Consider the following 8,382-nt stretch of genomic DNA (forward strand, 5'->3'; position numbering starts at 1 on the left):
CTTCACTCTCTGCTTTCTCGATTCGTACAACACAATAGTTTTGTGACTTTTTGAGTTGTATATTCTAGTCATAAATCAATATTTTTAATAGAATTTTAATTTTAAATAATATTATTCAATAGTAATAAATTTTTTTATTTTATTAATGAATGAAATAAAGTCGTGTCTCACATAATTTTTAACATTTGTTAATTAAATTTCACAATTAAAAAGATTTTATTGATATTAATGATATTAAAATACATTTATAGGGCTTTATTAAATCATAATACCGAGGAAATTTTAAAAATGTAAAATGGTATTTATTTTACTTATAAAAAATTATATATTAGTTTAATAATTCACTAAAATATAAAACGTAGTCAGTTTTAACAAAATTTTCACAAATTTGTATTAAATCTGAACTTAATCTAAGAATTATTAAATTATTATCAATATTTTGATATGAGCGTATTAATTCATATTTATTTAACAATGGTTTGTCAAGAACACAATATTCATTAAGAAATTGATTGCATTTAGTATCTGAAAATATATGGGTCACAACACATTGCTTTGTACTCATCTCTTCTAAAAATTCTTTTGCATTTGTTACATTAGTTTCAAAATTTAAAAAAATATTTAGGTTTTTTAAAATATTATTATATTCTGATACAATTTTCACTACAATTTTAAAACATGACTGTGATTTCGCCTTATAATCACCAATGGACGCTTTTTTAAACAAGGCCAAAATTGCTAATAAACGATTGATCATAGTTGTAACTGCTGGGAATGTACTTTTCAAGGAATTTACACAAGTAATCAAATTCATATGTTTATTTTTATATTCTAAGATGCATAAATGTTGTATAGTAGTTAAATAACCATTAACGTGTCTTAATAATTCACTATACCTACACTTAAATATGTGTGCAACTTCTTGCTTTTTTTTAAAGAATTTTTTTAGATTTTCTTCATCATACTGTATTTTATTTAAATCTTTAATTTGATTGTTCACTAAAATTTTCGTATTAATTAACGATTGCCTTTTATCGACGTTAAATATTGTATTTATAACACTGACTGCGAGATCTTCAGATGAGTCATCATATAATGGTGATTTAAGTCTATGAATACAAAATACAAAATAAAGAGTTAATGATTAAATGGAATAAAATCTATGGATATTTCCAAAAGGTAATTTGTCAATTGTACCAATACTTCTGTCTCTCTCACTCTTTACATATATATAAAGTAGCAATAATAGCGTGCTATGAAGTTCTAAAATTCGACCATGTTGTAGTCATGTTTGAGTTATCTGTGAAATTAACACCATGTATAATAGAGCAAAATTGGTAAATAAACGTTACCAAACGAACTTTTAATGATATAAAAATAGCGGTTAAAATTGAAGATTATAATTTATAAAGTTGTTTGTGTAAAAGTATTAACACAAATCTTATATTTTTAAATGTCTACTAGCGTTATACAAAGTTGTAAAATCAATTATGTTTAAAAGTAATTAATACAAGATGATAAAGCCTAATATTCGTTATGTTCATTTAGCGATGGTGCATAAACTCCATACGGTGTCGACTTTAACTAGTGGTAAGGTGAATATGGGAGACGGCTTTTTATTGTTAGTAAATATCTTTGGTTGAACATGACTCCGTATAATAGATCATTCCCAAATAATTAATAATTTTTGTTCATTAAAAATTTTAATTACAGCGAATCTAGAAAGTGTATGTTCTCAAGATGTCTAATTATAAGGAACACTTGGGAGAAAATGCTAGTCAGTTATACAGTAAAATAAATTGAAGAGTTGTAGAATTGTTTGCTAATTAAAGATGTAGAACCTACATTGTATTTGACCTTACATTGATTTATTAGCTAATAATTATTTTTTTTGAACCATATCAGATAATTTAATTGGTATCGTATGATCTTGCTGTGGTTAATACTTATTTCAGAACGAGGGAAGAACATTATATAACTTATAAGAGTGGGAGGAATAGATCACAGATTGGTTTATTTCATGTAGAAGAGAGAGAGCGTAAATCGAGTAAAGGATTGTATAGTTATACTAGGCGAGAGTGTAACTACACAGCATAAACTGATGATAATGGATTTTTGGTGTACCGGAAAAAGAATATAAAAAAACAAAAAGAACACGGGACAAAAATCGAAAATTCTTTGGTAGAAATTGAAAGGGTAAAATGAAAAAGAGTTTGTCAAGACGGTAAAGGAGAGGACAGTAGAATGTCGAAGGAGACATAAATGATGTGTGGTATAGATTTGCTAGTTGTGTTAACAATATTATAAAGGGGATTGTTGGTGAGAGTAGGAGTAGAATGCCAGGAAACAAGGGAACCTGGTGGTGGGATGAGGACGTTAAAAAAAATCATAAAAAGTAAGAAAANATGAGGACGTTCAAAAAAATCATAAAAAGTAAGAAAAAGTAATTCAAAGTATGGCAGAAGAGCAAAAGTAGAGAAAGACCAGTGATAAGTGGAATGTTTTAAGTATTTAGGACTCAGTTGTGCAAAAAAGCGGTGGTATTGACGAGGATGTAAGTCACAGAATTTAGTGCATGTGGTAGAAGTAGATATAAGCGTGTGGTGTCTTATGCGATAAAAGAATTCCAATGAAGCTGAAAGGTAAATTCTACAAGACAATAGTGAGACCAGCTATGATGTATGGTTCAGAGTGTTGGGCGGTTGATAAGAAAGTAGAGCAGAGATGAGAATGCTTAGATAGATAAGTGGAGTGACTAGAGAAGATCGTGGATAAGATGAGGGAAATTAGACTTATATGGTTTGGTCAAGTTATTGAATGCGATATGAAGACAAGGGATTAAGGCGAGGAGAAAAAAGAAGACGACTTCATAATTTATGTGTTTCAATTTTTTTTTATGAAGTAGTAATATACATATTTAACTAGCTTATGAAATAGAACATAATTTAATTAAGAAAATGACTCATGGATAACAAATGTAGAACTAGTTTTTCAAATGATATTAATATTTTTAAGTAATCACTAGAAGGAGTCGGTGCTTTTATTTTTATCATTAGTCATTTCTCGTTGATAATTTTCTTTTCGTCTAGATATAAAAATAATAATAACACCCAATGTATAGATCAAAATGTTGTTATCGGCCAGTCATTTTCTTAGTTTCTATTTTATAAGCTAGTTCAAAATGTGTGTTACCATTTCAAAAATTAGTTGACACTCCAATACATTACAAGGAATGATTCTAAAAAATAATTCATTGTTAATAAATCAACAAATTTAGGAAACAAAGAGAGCAACATATTTTTTTTACAACATTTTATTTATTTTTAGAGTAATCGAGTGTTTTATAATAAACTGATAAACCTAAAAGTAGTTTGATAATGTGATATGAGATTGATAGAAACACAATTTGTTATCATCGTGTAAAATATGTTGTAAATATATATATATATATATGTTGTAATATAAGATTAATGTACATGTTTCTTCTTTAAACATAGAGTGATTGAAGATATATAGTTTGTATAACATGGATGAATTTCCAAAATAACACTTTACAAAAATAATACATTTTTTAAAGAAATATTATTTAAAAATAATAATATACTTTACCCTGGTGTTGTCGGATGTAGTAAGTTATGAAAACCAAAATTGATGTACTCGAGCTTGAATGCTTCATCATAAAATATNTGATGTACTCGAGCTTAAATGCTTCATCATAAAATATTTTGAGATTATTACATACTTTGACATAATCTAAACAGGAAATTGAATAGTTATCGTGCTTCATTGCATCATCATTTTTTAATTCATCTTGATAACTATTGTACTTATTGTTTGCAATAGAAGTAAATGAAATTCTATATGATATAATGTTATGAATAATTTTGACATTTTCAAAATCCTCAATAACCATCTCAACTTTAGGATTACCGTTGTTATCGATATACTCAAGTATGTCCAATTTTCTTTTCGATTGAATGTAATTATTAATAAAAGAAATTTCATTAATAATGTTTTTTTTTTTTCATACAGTTTAAATACGTAATTCATATGTAAATTACTAAAGAATTGTATGACATTATTAAGATTTTCAAATAGAGTCTTTGAACTTTCTAATGCGTCATTAAGTGTAATTAAGCATTCAGTAAAATCATAAAATTGGGTTTTTAAATGATAGCTATAACAATATTGCAGTATTAAACCAATATTTTTAATGAAAATTTCTATTACAATTGTATATCTACACGTAAGTAATTCATTTATAGCATCATATATTCTAGGCAAATTATCGAAATTTAGACATAGACTTAAGTTTTCAATAAAGTAAGGAATAGAATCTGAATTTACCATTAAACCGTCTGTTAAGTGTTGCATTGAAGAATTTTCGCCTGGTGATCGAATATTATTGATTACTTCATATAAATATTCTGTATAATCGTTTACATCCGCGTGTCTATAGCTAGTTGTATCGATTTGATTTATCCAAAATATGAAAAAAGTAAAATAGTATATTTTTATGAACATATTTTAGTCNCGCGAGTCTATAGCTAGTTGTATCGATACGATTTATCCAAAATATGAAAAAAGTAAAATAGTATATTTTTATGAACATTTTTTAGAATAACTTATTTGTAAGATTAATATTAGTTAAAATATATACATATTTTATACATTTAAAGATATATATTGATTAAAGTTTAGTTTATTTTATTTAGTATTTGCAATGTTGTTTTTAAAATTAAAGTATTTGTTTAAGTGTTTTTGGAATAGTTCTAGATATTTGGAAGTTAACTTATTCTATTTTAAAATTCCGTCATATATACAAAATTATTTAGTTATTTTAAGTGAAATAATTTGGAAATGAAAATTCTTAAAATATTTTACAACCAGAAGTTTAATTATTAATAAGCTGTGTTTAATTCTTAATATTTGTACAATTCATAATAANAAGTTAAATAATTTGGGAATGAATATTCTTAAAATATTTATATCAGCAATTTAATTATTAATATTTGTACAATTCATAATAATATAAGTGCAGTATGCATGAATAAAATATTCTTTAAAAAGAAAATCATATTTTTAAATATTTTAATTGCAAGGTTTCAGCCAAACCACAGGGTCTACTAATTACCTACTAGTTAGGAAAACATTGGAGAGTGACCTAATAGCCGAGTCAAGCTAGAATAGTTCTCATTAACGCAGCTTCTAGGTTTTGAGTTAAAAAAAAAACAAATATTAATGTAATGAAGGAAGAGTAAAATGCGAAAAACAATGGTCCATGTATAATACAATTACATTTTTTTTTTTTAATTATTTAAAATTTATATATAATTTATAAAAAAAGAGGACATAAAAACTAAAAACGAACTCGATTTTTGACATCTTTTTGTGGCCGTTGGTGATGACGCCGAGTGGTGGTAGTGCTAACTTCGAACAAGTTCATTGGGGGAAATACAACAATATTGGTGCAGTTGCTTAGTGTACGGTTAGCTGATTAGATTAAAATGACAGGTATCGGACTGGTTGACTGATAGAGGTAAACACATACATGACTATCAAGAAATACCTAACACCTAATGCACACACCACTAACTGATAACATTTATATAAAACGTGGCATAGTTGGGACAAGTATAGATGATATCTGATGATGATTCAAATCATTATCATAAGAAACGATTCGATACGAATCTATAAATAATGTTTAATTTAAAAAAAAATGGGTGGATTATTCAAAAAGTAAAAGGAACTCTTATTTCCTTATTTATATACTGATTAGTAGTTCTTAGATTTAAATGTATAATTAATGAATTAATATTTATTATAGCAATTAAATAGAGAATGAAATTGATATTTAGTAATTTAGTATTGTAATTTTTATAGAGAAATTATAAGAAATTATAAAGTAAATATTACTTCTATGGCAAACATGTATAAAAGTTAAAGTGTTTGATACAATACTTAAAAAAAAATTGTTTGTTATAGAAAAATAAATTATTTGGTTTACAATGATTTTACATCAGAGACCAAAATATACTTTTCTAAATTCATTTTTGTGCTTATTTCAAATTTGCAATTAAAATTTCGCATATTGACTAAATAATAATGTTCAAAATACTGAAATAAGCTGGAGTTGCAATCATGGAAGGTTAGCTGCTATATAAAATGTAATAGCAATCATAAAAGAGGTAGATATTCAAAAAGAGTCCAAAATAATGAATGGTGTTAGATAAGAATGAACTGATATTATCAGTTAAGTTTAATATTTAATGCCTTTTAATGTTTAAGATACTCTAGATATTATTAGAAAGAAGACACATCTAAGAATAGAAGTAATTGGTCATAGAACAGACATGCTGATATTTGTGGACGAAATTGCAATAATAGAGTAGAATGAATTGTATGTAAAAAATATTTACTGACAAAAATAAACACAAGAAAACGAATTAATACTTCATAAGAAAATATGAATTAATACTTCATATTTTAAGACATGATTGAAAAAATCATAGAGGATGACCAAGATTACAATATATAAGTCAAGTAATAGAAGATCAAGGATGTAATTTATATTATAAGTGAAAGAAAAAAGGCTAGTAAAAGAGAAACATGGAAGTTTCTGCAAATTAATCTTGAGATTGTATACTGCAGAAGAAAAACTATTTGGATATAGTTAGGATAGAAAAATGCGTCAAATATAAATAATTTTACTTTTATTAACAGGCTATAATTAAAAGTGTTTTTGAACATTGTTTGTTCATTTGGGATAATTTTTTCGTAGTTAATAGAACTCTCATTTCATTCTTACTCATTATACCCACATACTCTTATTCGGTAAAATTCATGTTACTTTTATTAATCTTAAATATAAGTCTTACATATTTGTTAAAATAATTAATTCAAATCATAGAAATAAACTCAGTATGCTGCTCCTCATATTGCTATTTTTATTTATTTAAATTAACTTAAAATATCAATGTCAACAAGAACCATCACAATTTATAATCTATCTACGAGTCCACCTATCAAGGTAAGTAAAGTCGTAAGACATGCACTATATATATGTAATATTAAACCCAGCACAAGAGGGTCGTGGCACAGTGGTGACGTAGCATAGTTGGATCAAGTAAAATGATATCTGACAGTGATTAAAATCACAATAAAAAAAAAAACGCATCAATCCAAATCTTTTGATAGAGTTTAATTTTAAAAAATTGGTGGATTATTCCAAAAGCTACATGATCTGCTAGTTCCTTATTAATATCCTGATTAAGATAAAGTATGTCGAATGAAAAAGGGATTATTAAAGAATATTATTTCTCATAAAAAAATTGTGTTCATCCATACACTTTTCAATAAGTTATAGCATTGTAAAGTTAAAAATGTAAAATATAAAATCGAGAATTTGAACAGAAAAATTGTATACGGTAGCCATTTTCAACGTGAAGACAAAATAAAGTCCGAAATTTTTTTTTAAATTAAAGTATATTACATAAGCTTTAATTTAAGATATATATAAAAGTGTCAGTATTTCTAGAACAATTTCAAAAGTTAAGTTGAAGAGTACCAAATGATAGTTAAAGACATCAAGCATCTATAAAAAAAGAAATATATTGATCGATACATCTTTCAAAAAGTTATAGAATTATAAAGTTAAAAATAAAAAAAAGATTTTTTTTACAAAAATCGTATTTTTGCTTCGATACAAAGCCGAGAAGGTATTAATTTTTGAAAATGTTCCAGAAATACTGCGTTCTTTAACCCTTCGTTAGTCACCTTAACGATTAGAACAATCTTAGTCACCCGGGGTATTATAATACCCCATACTTTAAATTAATTATTTCATAGAATTTATTTTTATTTTTTGCTAATATGTTTTGAATATATGTGTATTTGATATTTTAATAGTTGAAAGCTATATTTTTTAAATATTTCACGATTAGGAGATGAATATAATTTTACCACCAAACAAAAGAAAACGTTTTTAATATACCTGGGGTATTAAAATACCCCGTGGTGACTAACGAAGGGTTAAATATATGCCAAATTAAAGCTTATTTTACATACTATAAAATGAAAAACAAAATTTGTCCCGACACCTTATCTTCGTTGTGCAAACGGCTGCCGTAGTTAAAAAAACGCTATTTTTGTGTTAAAAATTTCGATTTTAAATTTTCAAATTAAAAATGCTATAACTTTTCGAAATATGTATGTATCACCATGAATTTTTTTTTCTAAATACATTATAAGTATATCTTTCATTTGAAATACTTTTTATTAAAATTTGATAATTTCCCCTTATAAAAGAGGCGTTCAAAACTTTAAAAATTGTATAAAAAATTTCTTATCATATCATATTTAATTTCATTTATGATTTCA

Source organism: Daktulosphaira vitifoliae, unplaced genomic scaffold, assembly GCF_025091365.1.
Source record: "Daktulosphaira vitifoliae isolate Bord-2020 unplaced genomic scaffold, ASM2509136v1 Scaffold_5, whole genome shotgun sequence".
Classification (NCBI taxonomy): domain Eukaryota; kingdom Metazoa; phylum Arthropoda; class Insecta; order Hemiptera; family Phylloxeridae; genus Daktulosphaira; species Daktulosphaira vitifoliae.